Genomic DNA, 15,438 nt, shown 5'->3' on the forward strand with positions numbered 1-15,438 from the left:
ATCTATTCACCAAACAAGTAATGGCCATGACATATCTTGTACAGACTGCGGAGAAACAGAACATAAGCACAGCCAGTAGAAAACGTTGGTACGGTCAGTTATATAAAGTTATCCTGGACAATGGTCATTTATTTATAATATTTGACTGTTGAGCGAGAGAGCTGTGTAATCTAATAATAAGATGCAATTGATTTTCAGTCTACGTCAGTGACAGAAGCAAAGTAGGTCCTTATTGGCCTTGTTCTGACATGTCAATTGTTGTATCTACTCCTAATAATCTTAATCTTTGACTCCATCCCCATTCCTCCTTAAAATGATACTCGTGGTACATTAAATGATTATTTCACTTCCAGAACAAAAATTTACAGATCATTTACTCACCCCCTTGTCATCCAAGATGTTAATGTCTTTCTTCGTAAAGTCGTAAAGAAATTGTTTTTTGAGGGAAACATTTCAGAAATGTTCTCCATATAGTGGACTTCTATGGTGCTGGCGAGTTTGAACTTCCAAAATGCAGTTTAAATGCAGCTTAAATGGCTTTAAACGATCCCAGCCGAGAAAGAAGAGTCTCATCTAGCAAAATGAATGGTTATTTTCTAAAAAATGTTTACAGTTTATACACTTTTTAACCACAAATGCTTGTGTTTGCAGTCTGGTTCAAGACGGTTAGGGTAGGTTGAAAAACTTGCATCTCATTTTAAAATCACCCTACATCGCTGTTTTACCTTTTTTTGTAAACAGAGTTTGACCTCCTTTGCACGTTCACTGGGTCGGTATTTCTGCAGCGATGTAGGATGATTTTGAAGTTCGAGAAGAAAATGAGATGGGAGTTTTTCGACATACCCCAACTTTATTGAACCGGAATACACAGTTCACTCAAAGCTACACAAGACGAGCATTTGAGTTTTTTTTTTTTTTGGAAAATAACTGATCGTTTTGCTATCTAAGACCCATCTTCTTCGACTGGGATCATTTAGAGCCCTTTGAAGCTGCATTTAAACTGCATTCAAACTCGTGGGCACCATACACTCTTAAAGGAACACTCCACTTTTTTTGGAAATAGGCTCATTCTCCAACTCCCCCCGAGTTAATAAGTTGCGTTTTACCTTTTTGAAATCCATTCAGCCGTTCTCCTGTTCTGGCGATATCACTTTTAGCATAGCTTACATAGATCATTGAATCCTATATTAGACCAATAGCATCGCGTTCAAAAATGACCAACGAGTTTCTATTTTTGTCCTATTTAAAACTTGACCCTTCTGCAGTTATATCGTGTACTAAGACCGGCAGAAAATGTAAAGATGCGATTTTCTAGGCCGATAAGATTAGGAACTACACTCGCATTCCGGCGTAATAGTCAAGGAAGTTTGCTGCCGTAATATGGACGCAGCAGGCGCAGTGTGGGAGAGTAGCGGAATGGGAGAGTAGTTCCTTACTCTTATCGGCCTAGAAAATTGCATCTTTACATTTTCTGCCAGTCTTAGTATACGATATAACTGCAGAAGAGTCAAGTTTTAACTTGAACAGGAGAACGGCTGAATGGATTTCAAAATGGTAAAAATCAACTTATTAACTCGGGGGGGAGTTGGAGAATGAGCCTATTTCCAAAAAAAGTGTAGTGTTCCTTTAAAAATAAAGGTGCTTCACGATGACATAGAAGAACTTTTTTGTCTAAATTGTTCCATAAAGAACCTTTAACATCTGAAGAACTTTTCTGTTTCACAAAAGGTTCTTTGTGGCGAAAGAAGGTTCTTCAGATTATAAAAACGTATATAAAAAATGGTTCTTTAAAGAACCTTTGACTGAATGGTTCTTCGTGGAACCAAAAATGGTTCTTCTATGGCATCGCTATGAAGAACCTTTTAAAGCACATTTTATTTTTAAGAAGTATTGAGTAGTTCACTATATGGAGAATAATTTCTTGACGACTGAAGAAAAAAAGACATGAAAATATTGGATGACAAGGGGAGTAAATTTTCTGTGCATTTTTGTTCTGGAAGTGAACTAATCCTTTAATATGGCACTTCCAACCCCATTCAGTTTTCTACTAATGAAAAGTGTTGCGATATATCACTAGCCTTTGCCTGAGGACCAGAAGCGCATTTAAGCAAAAAATGATTTAATTTGTGCAAACAAGTTCAGCGTTGATTATGTGAACTAACTCCAGGCACGACGTCCCTTTCTAAACATCGAAACGGCACAGATATCAAAAAGGCAGATTAGATTTTCCAAAGCTAGAATTACAAGATAAATACATTTCTAAAGCTAGAATTACACCAGATTAGTTTTATTTGGGCATGCAGACGTGCTTCGGCCTGGACCGTAGTCTTAATACACAGAGGTAAAGAGTCTCATTCATAAAACCGCCATTGTCCTTTTGGCTTTAAGCTAGGTCTATGGCGTATGGCCAGACACACTTGTGGCTTGCTGAGGATGAGGCATCTCTCCTCAATGCCCCTACAGTGATACTCCTGCTAGTCAACAGGAGCCTGCTGTGCTATGTTGCCATGGGAACTGATCTACATTTTTTTTTTTTTAACGGAGTGGAAAGAGTGAGTGTATTACCAGAATGACAGTGATGAACTGCTCCGTTTGATTTTCAAAGGCCTTTTTGTGGCCCCAGACCTGCAGTGACTAGATTCAGCAATTAGTTGAACAGAACTAAACTGGATTTGTCTTTTGATTGACTATTTTAGGAGATGCTTTGTCACCTGTCTGTTGAAAGGTTGTGTGTAATGGAAAACCAAAGCCAAGTTTTAATGGAGTAGGCATTGTGTTTTTCCTCCTGTGGTCTGGGTGCTATTATTATAGCTGGAGAAGCTGGTCTCTCAGTGCTTCTTAAGAAATCCGTGGTGGTTTTGTTTGAGAACTTGCATTTAAAAACACAGACTAGTCAATCTGATCCTTTCGAAATTTTTGAGGCATCACTGCAAAACCCATCTGTTCAGCCTCAAGAGGAGAACTGCGTTTAATAAAAAATAAATAAATAAATAAAAACATGCAATGACAACAGCGGGAGTCTTTGATTCACAGCCATGTGCTGTTAAAATGACTGAGAACAAAGGGAGAGCTTTTTACATTGTTAATACTGCCATTAATATGATTTGCAACATAAAAGACTTCAGGTTAAAAAAAAATTATGACATCGCTGTGAAATATTCATGTGGATAAAGACAAGGTTGGCACAATATTGTTATGTATTAACTAGGCCTGCCAATCGATTATAAAATGTAATCAGATTAATTGGGTTATATACTGATTAATTAATCATATGGATGACAAATCAATGTTTGCTGAAAAAGTCATATCAAGATAGATTAATGCCAGTATGTTATTGTGGGAGATGATAAAACATTAAATAGACGTTACCAAAAAATGGCTTTAGAAATGACTGGAATGATTATTTTGCATTTTCATATGAGTGATGCGGTTATTATCTACAGTATGAAGTGTATGTTAAACTATATGGGTTTTATATTAAGTTTAATACTATTAATAATAATTAAAATAGTATTTTGATTAATTATGAATAATATTATTATGAATTTATGCATTTTAAATATATATATATATATATATATATATATATATATATATATATATATAAATTTAAAATAATATAAAGTATAGTACTATTATTAATAGTTATCCTAAATAATAATAATAATAATAATAATAATAATAATAATATATTTAATTAATTATATTAACCACTAGTAATTAACAAAAATAATTCAGAATTCAAACAACTCATGAAGTTAAATACTATAATAATAATATTCAAGTTAATTATATTAATAATATAAAACCTCTAATAACAAATAATATAAATAATAATTCAGAATTCTAACAAATCCTGGCGTTTAGTACTATCAATAGTAATAAATCAAAATAATAATAATAATATTTTAGTTAAGTATTATTAATAATATAAACCACTATTAATTAACAAATAATTAATAATTCTAACAACCTAGTTAATATTGTTAATTTAATACTGTTAATAACAATTAATCTATATAATAATATTTAAATGAATTATTATTAATAATATAAATCACTATTAACAAATAATATAAATAATTATAACTGTTAATAATAATTAATCTAAGTAGTAATACGTAAATTAATTATGATTAATAATATAAACCACTATTAATTATCAAATAATATAAATAATAATCCAACAACCCCTGAAATTTTAATACTATTTAAAAAAAAATGTCTAAATAATAATAGTATTTAAATGAATTATTATTAATAATATAAACCAATATTAATTAACAAATAATATAAATAATAATTCTAACAACCCTTAAAGTTGAATGCTATTAATAATAATTAATCTAAATAATAATATATTAATTAATTATTATTAGTAATATAAACCACTATTAATTAACAAATATAATAAATAATAATTCTAACAACCCCTGAAGTTTAATACTAACAAAAAATAATTAATCTAAATAATAATATTATTTTAAATTAATTATTATTAATAATATAATCCACTATTAATTAACAAAAAAATATATAAATAATCATTTAGAATTTTAACAATCCCTGATGTTTATTACTATTAATAATAATTAATCTAAATAATATAATATGTTTAAATTAATTATTATAAATATTATAAATCACTATGAATTAACAAATAATAAGAATTCCAACAACCCCTAAAGTTTAATACTACTACTAATAATTATCTAATCTAAATAATAATAATAATGAAAAAACAACCCAAATTAGAATGTTGAAGCATTTTTTTAAATGGCTAAGGCTGAAAATATCTACACAATGATGAAAATTATATTTTATGCTGTTTGGATTTTAGTTATTTGCAGGTGTTTAATGTAATTAATAATAATTAATTAAAATAACAAGAATAATATTAATACTAACAATAATAATAATAATCTTTTGATAAATATAGATCTATAATAATTAATAAATAATATAAGTAATCATTTTTCACAGGCTAAGGCTGTAAATATCTACAAAATTATGAAAATTGTATTTTTAAGCGGTTTGGATTTTAATTAATTGCGGATGTTTAATACAATACATAATAACTGATTAAAATAATATCAAGAATGAACTGAAATACTTTGTATTCATATAAGTAGATATGTAAGTATCTGCAAAATTGATTGGAGTATAATTAATAATTAATTGCCGTTTATATTAACTTTAATATATTAAAGTTTATATTAATAATATTAACAATCATCATTCACTAATTAAATAATTATTTATACAGATCTCTATTAATTTAGCGCACAACCAACCAGATTTTTGAAGCATTTTTCCATGGCTAAGGCTGTACATATCTACAAAAGTATGAAAATCAAACTGTATTTTAAGTTGTTTGGATTGTAATTAATTGCATATGTTTACATTAATAATAATAGATCAATTAATTAATTATTCATGTAAATCTTTATTAATTAATACATAACATAAATAATGACTCATAATTTGAACACAGCTCCATCCAGAATGTTGAATGCAGTGAAAGAATATTGATGCAGTGCTGCCCGCCCATTATTTCTCATAGTGTCTTGTTAAATTCCCAATGGCCTCACAGATGTCAGATACTCTAAGTAGTCAGTGAATTGTATCAGTGAAGGTGAAAAGCCTAAATGGAAAGCATGATTTTATTACTCTAAGCCTTTTTTAAGCCTTTTGGCTTGTGCTTCAACCATCCATTTTGTTTGTCTTTACACACTCCATAGTATTACATTAGAGGCAGAATATGCTTTGTTAGCACCAGGATTCATTCCAGATAGTCAGCGCATGCCAGCAAAAAGATGCTGCACACCACAACTAGTGTCGAAACGCTAACCTATCACATTTTAACAACTAGACGTGTGGCATTTTAAACAGAAGCACACTTACAGTTTCCAGTAGGACAGAAGTCGGTCTTTTAATACGTATTTCTCTCAGTCTAATTACTGCCACTAGAAGCCTGAACCAGTTCATTATCTGCTGATGTCAGCTGATGACCAAAGCAGCTGATCTGCTTCCCTGACTGACCGTTTTCACAGCTGACATGTTCTCATTTCCGACGCGTTCATGCTTCATTAGCGAAACAGTCCGTGTGAAAGTTGATTATGTCGAGTCGGAGGCGCTCGCTCTGTTTCCATATACAGTGCCTTGCAAAAGTATTCATACCCCTTCATTTTTTTCACGTTTTGTTGCAGCATTATGTTAAACTGCATTGAATTAGTTTTTCCCCACATCAATTTACACTCCATACACCATAATAATGACAAAGCAAAAACCAAATTTTACGAATTTATTAAAAATAAAACACTGAAATAAGTACATTGCATAAGTATTAATTCCCTTAACTCAGTATATAGTTGAAGCACCTTTACAGACTCAAGTCTTTTGGGTATAATGTGACAAGCTTTGCACATCTGCATTTGGCAATTATCTGTCATTCTTTGCCTCACCTTTTCACCTCTCAAGCTCTGTCAGCTTGGATGGGGGCTGGCAGACATTTTCTAGAGTCCTAGTTGTTCCAGTCGTCTTCCATTATGGATAATAAAGGCTACATGCTTCTGTGAACCTTCAATGCAGCAGATTTTCTTCTGAACGCTTCCCTAGATCATTGCCTTAACATAAGTCTGTCACTGAGCTCTACAGGCAGTTATCTTCACCTCAGGACTTGTTTTTTGCTCTGATATGCATTTTCAGCTGTTAGACCTTTTCTGAGAGGTGTGTGCCTTTCTAAATCATACTCATTCAAATGAATTTGCCACAGTTTAACTCCACTCGAAGTGTAGTAACATCTAGAAGCAATATAAATGCTCCTGAGCTAAATGTCCCAGTGTCCGAGTGTCCTAGAAAAGGGTATGAATACTTATGCAACGGGATCTTTTCCGTTTTTTTATTTCTAATAAATTTGCAAAGTTGTTACAAACCTGTTTTGTGCTTTGTCATTATGGTGTATGAGATGTAGACTGATGTGGAAAAAAAGTAACTTAAAGCAGTTTAACATAATGCTGCAACAAAACAAAATGTGAAAAAAAATGAAGGGGTATGAATACTTTTGCAAGGCACTGTATACAAAAGCTTATTTTTGTTCCCGCTTCTTTCTTACTTTGGCCTGCGCAAATTCATGAGGGTGTTAAAATCCATAGCCGCAATTTGCATCGACGTTCCTCTGTCGTTATAACAAATATGGCGATTATGTTCTTCTATAACTATGTATACCCAAGGGTGGGTTTTGAGACAAACATACATCTAATGCTGAAATAACTGTTGAAGTTATGAGTTCAGTCGCAACAATAGTGACCGTCTCGTGATTGATGATCAGTACAGAGCTTTGACAAGCCGTTAGCAAACAGCCCATCTCCAGAGATGAACGACTTCAATCAGGTTACACACCACTTCTTCCGTCTTATGATTTAGCTGGTGGATTCAGGATGTTTGGAGCAAAAATTGTTAGAGATTGTTTTTTTCCTGGCAGTTTATTGGATAATTCTTTGTAATATGAGACATGGAGTATCTAGATCACTTGATAATGTGGTTGTACTTAGTTTTTTCTAAGTATGACTCAGATTGAAGTACCATAGATTGTCTAGCATACTTTATTTTGAAATCTCATTGAGGATGACACTTGAAAAATGGCATCTGGCAGTGCTTTGTTCCATTAAATTCTTATGATTTGCATTTGCTCTACAGTTTCTGGAGTTATTGGCATGTAATAGTGTAATATAAATGTGCAATACTATAGTATTGTGATATTTGGATGGATTTGGAATCGTTGCAAGCCGGATTCAAACTTGCAGCAATGGATCTGACAATATTTATTGCATGACAATTATTTTTGGTTGGGATTGATAATAAAAGGGGTTCATATTATATGACAGCATTTTAGTGCCACTTAAAAATAAATAAATAAAGTGAAGTGCTAATAGTATTTTTCCCATGTAACGCTTGCTTAAAGTTAGTCTTTAAAAACTCTAATAATATAATAACTCTGTTAAATCTTTAGCAAATATCAAAATTATAATCCATTTTTTATACTGTACCTTATACTGTTATGATGCATAATTTACTTGTAGAATTTAGGGGTTATATATATATATATATATATATATATATTGCTGTTAGTACCATCTCATAATTTTGACTTTACTCTCAAAATATTTCAACATTATTTTTGTAATCATAGATTATTTTTTATTTTTACTTGGCACTGAAATGCTGTTGTAATATTGATTATTGGCCAATAATAGTATTTTTCCACTGTTTTGTTGGAACTTTATTCTCATTTTTTTCCCCTGAAACGCTGGTTAAACTTTAAAAACTTTAATATAATAATACAGATTACAAGACTACAAATCATATCAGAGATTAAAGTATTTTGTGAAAAATATTACTTTATTCTTAAAACGTTATGACTTTAACCTTGTTTTTTTGCAACTTTATTCTCATATACTCATGACTAGTAGACTTAATTCTCAAACTATTAGATGTTTAATCTCATATAATACTTTATTCTCATGACTTTCTTTTCATAATTTTGACTTTATTCTCAAAATATTTTGACTTTATTTTTTGCAATCATAGATTTTTTTTAAAATTGGCACTAAAATGCTATTGTAATATTGATTATTAGCCGATAATTGTGTTTTCCCCCCCATGTAACACTTCCTTAAAGTTACTCTGATAATATAATAACACTTAAATCTTTAGCAAATATCAAAATATTAATCAATTTTTCATACTGTCCATTGTAATGTTATGATGCCTAAATTCACTTGTAAAACTGTTATATATATTTTTTACTTTTTAGTTTTGTTTTATATTTAAACAAAATTGTATAATTTAATATTATTAATATATAATGTTAAATTCACTTGTAAAAATTGTATATATATTTTTTGTCAGAAGTCTCAAAATATGACTTTATTCTCAAAACATTACAAGTTTAATCTAATATAAGACTTTTCTCAGATTGCTATGACTTTCTTTTCATAATTTTGACTTTATTCTCAAAATATTTTGACTTTATTTTTGTAATTATAGATTTTTTTTTAAAACTTGGCACTAAAATGCTGTTTTAATATTGATTATTAGCCGATAATTGTGTTTTCCCCATGTAACACTTCCTTAAAGTTACTCTTTAAAAACTCTAATCATATAATAACACTTAAATCTTTAGCAAATATCAAAATATGAATCCATTTTTCATACTGTCCATTGTAATGTTATAATGCCTAAATTCACTTGTAAAAATTGTATATATGTTTTACTTATTGGTTTTGTTTTATATTTAAACAAAATTGTATAATTTAATATTATATATATATATATATATATATATATATATATATATATATATACACACACACAAATATATAAAACATTATGACTTTAACCTTGTTTTGTTACAAATATTAAAAATATTTTAATTTTTTTTTACTTGGCACTAAAATGCAGTTGTAATATTGATTACTGGCAGATAATAATATTTTTTCCCCATGTAACACTCGCTTAAAGTTAATCTTTAAAAACTCTAATAATATAATAACACTTAAATATTAGAAAATATTAAAATGATAATCAATTTTTCATACTGTACATTATAATGTTATGATGCCTAAATTTACTTATGGAATTTAATATATATTTTTCTGTGTTTTATTTTATATTCAAACAAAATAGTATATTGTAATATCTAATATATATTTTTAAAAATAAATTTTAAAATGGTTTTATCGGAAATTCTGGATGCATTTGGCTGAAAACGGAAACCAAAAATGCTTATTATGTTATTATAATATAAAGTAATTTTCTAAAGCTTTTTATTCGTCCACAAAAATATTGATCCCTAATGTTTTATATTACATTACTATACATCTTCTAGGTCATTTATTGCTTTATAACAGCTCTGTTTGTCTCTTGCCTATGAGGACATCTGCTATAACACAAGCCAGTCATTTTCAGGTCACGTGCATCCAGCTAATACTTAGATCCAGCCATCTGATGCCAACCATCTCCCTAAAAGTGTTTGTTTGCCAGCAGCGCTGACAAACAAATATGTTTTATTTAATCTGTTTTGTTAATGAGTGAACAGATTATGATGTCCATTATACATGCCATAAACCAAAGAGTTAGCGCTTTGCTCCCTTTTACTCCCTCACTTTTATCTATTGCGCTTAGATCAAGGGATTGATGCTGACCCCTGCCAGATTAATACACAATTCGGAGAACCCGTAATGAAATTGTGTGCCAGCTCACACCTGAAAATCTCCTCAGGCTTATGAAACAAGGTTCATGCTGGGGAAGGGCTAATCTGGTTTGTGGGCAAGGAAAAGGGGCATTACGGGGTCAATAGATGCATAAACAGAGACATCTCATGTTTTATGGTGCTTTTTGTATAGCTGGCCGTGTTGGTAATTTAATTTTAGTTTTGTAGCTTTTACAGCGCGCTTGTATTTTTTTTTTAGAAGTACTTCAAAGCTCAGGCTCAGCTGTTCGTGTTTCGGTGTCTGATGTCTGTCGGTCTTTTGGGCTTGATCAAAAGCAGCGTCCTCGTTTTACTCAACCGTCGACGGCTGTTAATTGACACGGAACTCATAACTGTGGCCTCGTTTGACTCTAGAGGTGTTTGAAATCTAGTCAAAACGTTGTTCCAGCAAACATGCGGGAAAACCGGAGCAAATATCCGAGCTAATTAGGCATGTGCGTTCGCATAATTCACTTTATGCTTGTGCTTAATTAAATCAGACGGCCGACTTTGTCCTCGTTGATAGAATCGCCACATTCAATTTCGTTCCTACCCTTAGATATATTTAATTGCTAAACTTCGTAGCTTGAAATAAAAGTACTGCGCTTCATGTTCACACCTGGAATTTCACACATGACAGTGCTCATTAGATGAGAAAGAGGAGCTTTGTGCATAATGTGCTCTGTCCTTGTCGAACCTCCGACGTCATCGGCTTTACCCTTATGAAAATCCCTTGGGGAAAATGATGCCATGTAAAAGGAATGGGATTATCTATTTTTGCCTTCAGAGGAGGCTGATGTTATGTGGCCATGTCATGTTTACTATGCTAAAGCCCATAATATTCAGTGGAATTAGTGTGCGGAATGCATATTTCGAGGACTCGCGCTTGTTCCGCTCTGTTCCCTGGGGGTCAGATTGGCTTGAACATAAGAGATGGTCTGGAAAACTGGAAAAGAGACTGAGGGGCCAATTCACTAAACAGCTGCGCTACTTTTCTGTGCTGCATTACAGCACCAATGCCTGCATCTATGTGCGCTAACCACCCACAATCCAGTTTAACTAGGCACTAAAATGCACTGAAATAATGCTATGGTGTGAGTGTTGTTTTGATTTGTAGTTTCTGATGAAATTGTTCTTTAAAGCAGACATTGGATGTTCATTTTCCACGAGTCTGTAACATACTTCGCTTAAAATTCCTCAATGGTCTTGTAAAACAACACCCTTTTTACCTTGTCAAAAACAGCTCTGTTCACACCGACCCGTTTCGGTGCATGTTTCTTTAAATGATAATGAGCTACTGCTCACCCCGCCCCTCTCTTTCATTTTTTGTGTAATCGGTGGCGCGTTACCATTAGTGGTGTAACGGATCACAAAACTCACGGTTCGGATCATATCACGGATTTTGAGTCACGGATCGGATCATTTTTCGGATCAGCAAAAAAACAAAACAAAAAAAGTTTGTTTTTTAATTACTGAATGCTTTAAGTATGTCTAATCCACAGCAAAACCTACCAGCTTAACTAATAAAATCAGTAACAAAACAAAAACAATTACACACATGACAAGTGTAGATGAACACAACATAAAGTTACTAATAAAATCAATAACCCTAATATTCAGGTGCAGAAATTTAATAATTAATTGTAAAATAACTAGTGCTTCTTACTCCAGGTATTTATAGGATGCTGTCTCTTTAAGGCCAAATGCACGTACCTAATACTGGCACGCATCTCTTTCTCAGCTGTTTCGGTTCACTGAAGCCATAACCGACTGTGTTTACCAGAATACCAAAACGGGTATTTAGACATTACTTTGTATGTACGTTTCCGTTCAAATAGAAGTTAAAGAGGAATCAATCTGTGTGAATCGCACAGTCTAAATCGCGCCACCCTCTCTCTCTCTCTCTCTCTCTCTCTCTGTGCGCATGCTCGCTTCAGGTGTGTGCGGCAGCGGTATAAAAAAATTTAAAAACAGCATGCGTGTTCTCTTTTGCTGCAACGGTTTTAACTTGTTTGAATTGGTAAATTGGCAAGACAAAACATGTGCAAATTATAAACTTTTACTCTATGATGGTTAAACTTAACAGTTAATCCGCGAATCACATGCGTGCCGAACCGAGGGGGCTGGTCCGTACGGATCACGGATCATCTACGATCCGTTGCACCCCTAGTTACCATCAAAATTTGAGAAAAATCATAAAAACAACCACTAGTAATACAATATAATCGGTTATCACTTTTGACCACAAGGTGGCACTGTCTCAAAACATTTAGAATACCTTCAGGTCATGGTCTTGATGGTGCATACAAAGTTTTGTAATGGTACACCAATTCATTGGTAAAAATGGAGACAATTGTAGTCAATGGCAATTTCATGTTTTGTCCAATTATAGCGCCACCAAGAGGCACAATGCCACCAAATTTTCTGTGTGTCCTTAGAGTGTGCCCATACATAAGTGTGTCGAATTTGGTGAAAATATCTAATTTTGCTTTGGAGTTATAGGCATTTTTTAATATTAAAAGAGAAAAAATGGCCGATAGCTGACTTTGTTTGAATTTTTTTGCCACTTACTATCAAAATTATGGTAATTGGGCTTTGATACATAGCTGGCATGCTATGTTTCCGAATTTGCTATGGTGTTTTCGTGTCGGAGTAACGGTTTCCAAGATATTGGCAAATGTTTTTTAAGCGCTAAAATGCAACGTTGCACAAACCATAAAACAAAACTTGGCATGTTTGGTATCGCTGGACTCGGCAAGGATTCAGGAGTCTAAAAGGGTGACTCAACTGGCTGACGATGGACTGTTTAGATTTTTTGGAGATTAAAAAAAGAGAGATTTTTGAAATGTATTCATTGTAGGGTGGTTAGTTACACACACTGCTAAGACACATTTATATGGAAACGTACAAAAAAATTAATAAGTGAATTTTGCATCTGACGTCCTCCTAAAATTTAGTCAGTATTTCATCATTACATATTCATGATTTTATAGTTTCACTCTGACTGTGATTACATCTAATTTTAGTAGTTAAAAATAGCATTTTAGTAATTTAGAAGAGTAAAATTACTTTTTCAGCTTTTTTTAAATATATGTATACACTGTAAAAAGTTTTCACCGCTTTCAACTTAAAAACTTAAGTTCAGCAGTTGCCTTAAAATTTTAAGTTAAATCAACTTAAGTCATTTCAACTCATAAGTTAAATTAATTCAACGTAAAATTATTTTAAGGTAGCTGCTAAACTTAGTTTTTAAGTTGAATCTGGTGAAAACTTTTTAAAGTGTAGGGCTGTCACAATATCAGATTTTTCACTACACGATTATCGTGGCCTCTAAAATTCACATCAGCGATATATCGCAATATCTATAGAAATCTTAAAAAATAAGGGGGAAAAATAAGTCATGTTATCAGTCAGACAGTGGCGATTTCTTTAAGACTGCAAGGGAAGCTCAGCTTCCCCTATAATGTCACAAAATTAATGGTCAAATTATGTACTATTGTATTAACATTTTATTGACTAAAAATGCGTTAGAAAACGTTCATCTCTCATTCGAGTTCGTTCAGAATCAGTTAGATATAGCAGGTCGGCTGACTTGATTTTCTTCTCATACATTCCCGTAGCGTCACAGTGCATTTCTCCGTTGAAGCCCAGCGTCCATTGACTTCAATGCGGCTGCTCTGAACGTTTTTTTTCAGTGCTTTGAAACTAGACGGTCATTGGATAAACGCTGCGATTATGTCCCGCCCACGGACGCTCAGCGTCTCTGGGGGTGAATGAGGAGTGGGCTGGCCTGGACTCCGAGCTTCTGCGTGATGATTGGAGGGTCTGTCGAAAGATTGCATCTCCTTTTGACTGACAGCGATTTTGTATTATAAGGAATCGCTGAAGCTATTCGCGCTCAGTCCCATCGCGGATTTCTCAAATTCAGACGAAATAAAAACTGCTGCAACCTATTTCTTTATATTTGCTCGGCGAAATTGCTTGATTTTCATCATACATTTCACACAATTATACACCACATTCCTTGTTTCACTTTTACAGAGTTTAATATTTTTTTTAGATCGAAAATGAGCTTCCCCTATTTGACAGACCAGTAGCCGCCACTGCAGTCAGAATAATCTTTTTTTTCTTTTTTTAACCAATGAATCACACCACTGCATACAAAAGGAACAATTACACTAAACAGGAGACTAAAATGCTAACCGTTTTTAGTTTAGCACAGTGTCAAAGTAAGACAAGTTTTATGAATAACTATTTTTACTCCAAACTTGCGTTATAGCGTCAATCGAGTGTTTGAAATAACTAGAGCTGCCCTTGACTAAAGATTTTTCTGGTCGACTAGTAGTCATTCATTTTAAGCATTAGTTGACTATTAGTCGCATGTTTATTAATAAACCATATAATTCATAATAATGAGCCTTAATTGCCTATATATTCTAATAAGTGCTCAAGCACACTCAAAAAGAGCTTGCCACAGGGCACCAGCAGATGTAATGATTATGAATGTGTCAGGTGAAAGCAGCAAGAAGACTGCATTAACGCTCTAATAGTTTATTGATAAACTAGTGCTTCTTTTTGTTTTTGTCTTAAGTGATGAAGTCGGCGACACTCATGTATGCATGTTTCATATGGATTACATAATCTGAGAATATTTGTTTTCTATTTGAATTGGTTCTCTTTAGATATATTTTTCATGTCTGTAAGGCAGGTATACACAGAGTTTTAAAGTTTCACGCTCAAGTTCAGAGTTCTGTTTGCTTTCATTATTTTACAAAAGCGCAACGTTTCGCTGATGTGCACACAATAAATGTTGAGTCTTCACTGATTAAAAAGATGATAAAGGCTATGTTGATTAGCATTGCAATATAAATATACATTATCCATATGAAAATATGGATAATGAGATGGCTTAAAAAAACATAGATAAACCATATACCTTTGTAATCGTGTGCTGATTCTAATCACATTTCATCATACAAAACATTTCTTTATGCATTTTATTTAGCTACAGTGACAGCCGCCTTTGTGCATATAAGGGTTTTCCTGGAAGGTCATTTGTTTTAATACTCTTTGAATCTCGCTTTTGGACTTTCTGCGCGAGGGCGCGCTCCAGTGTCAAGTATGAATGAAACTAATCACACATTAGAGTTTAACGCTCCATAATGGAACTGGCGCTGGATTGTTAT

Source organism: Garra rufa, chromosome 25, assembly GCF_049309525.1.
Source record: "Garra rufa chromosome 25, GarRuf1.0, whole genome shotgun sequence".
Lineage (NCBI taxonomy): Eukaryota > Metazoa > Chordata > Actinopteri > Cypriniformes > Cyprinidae > Garra > Garra rufa.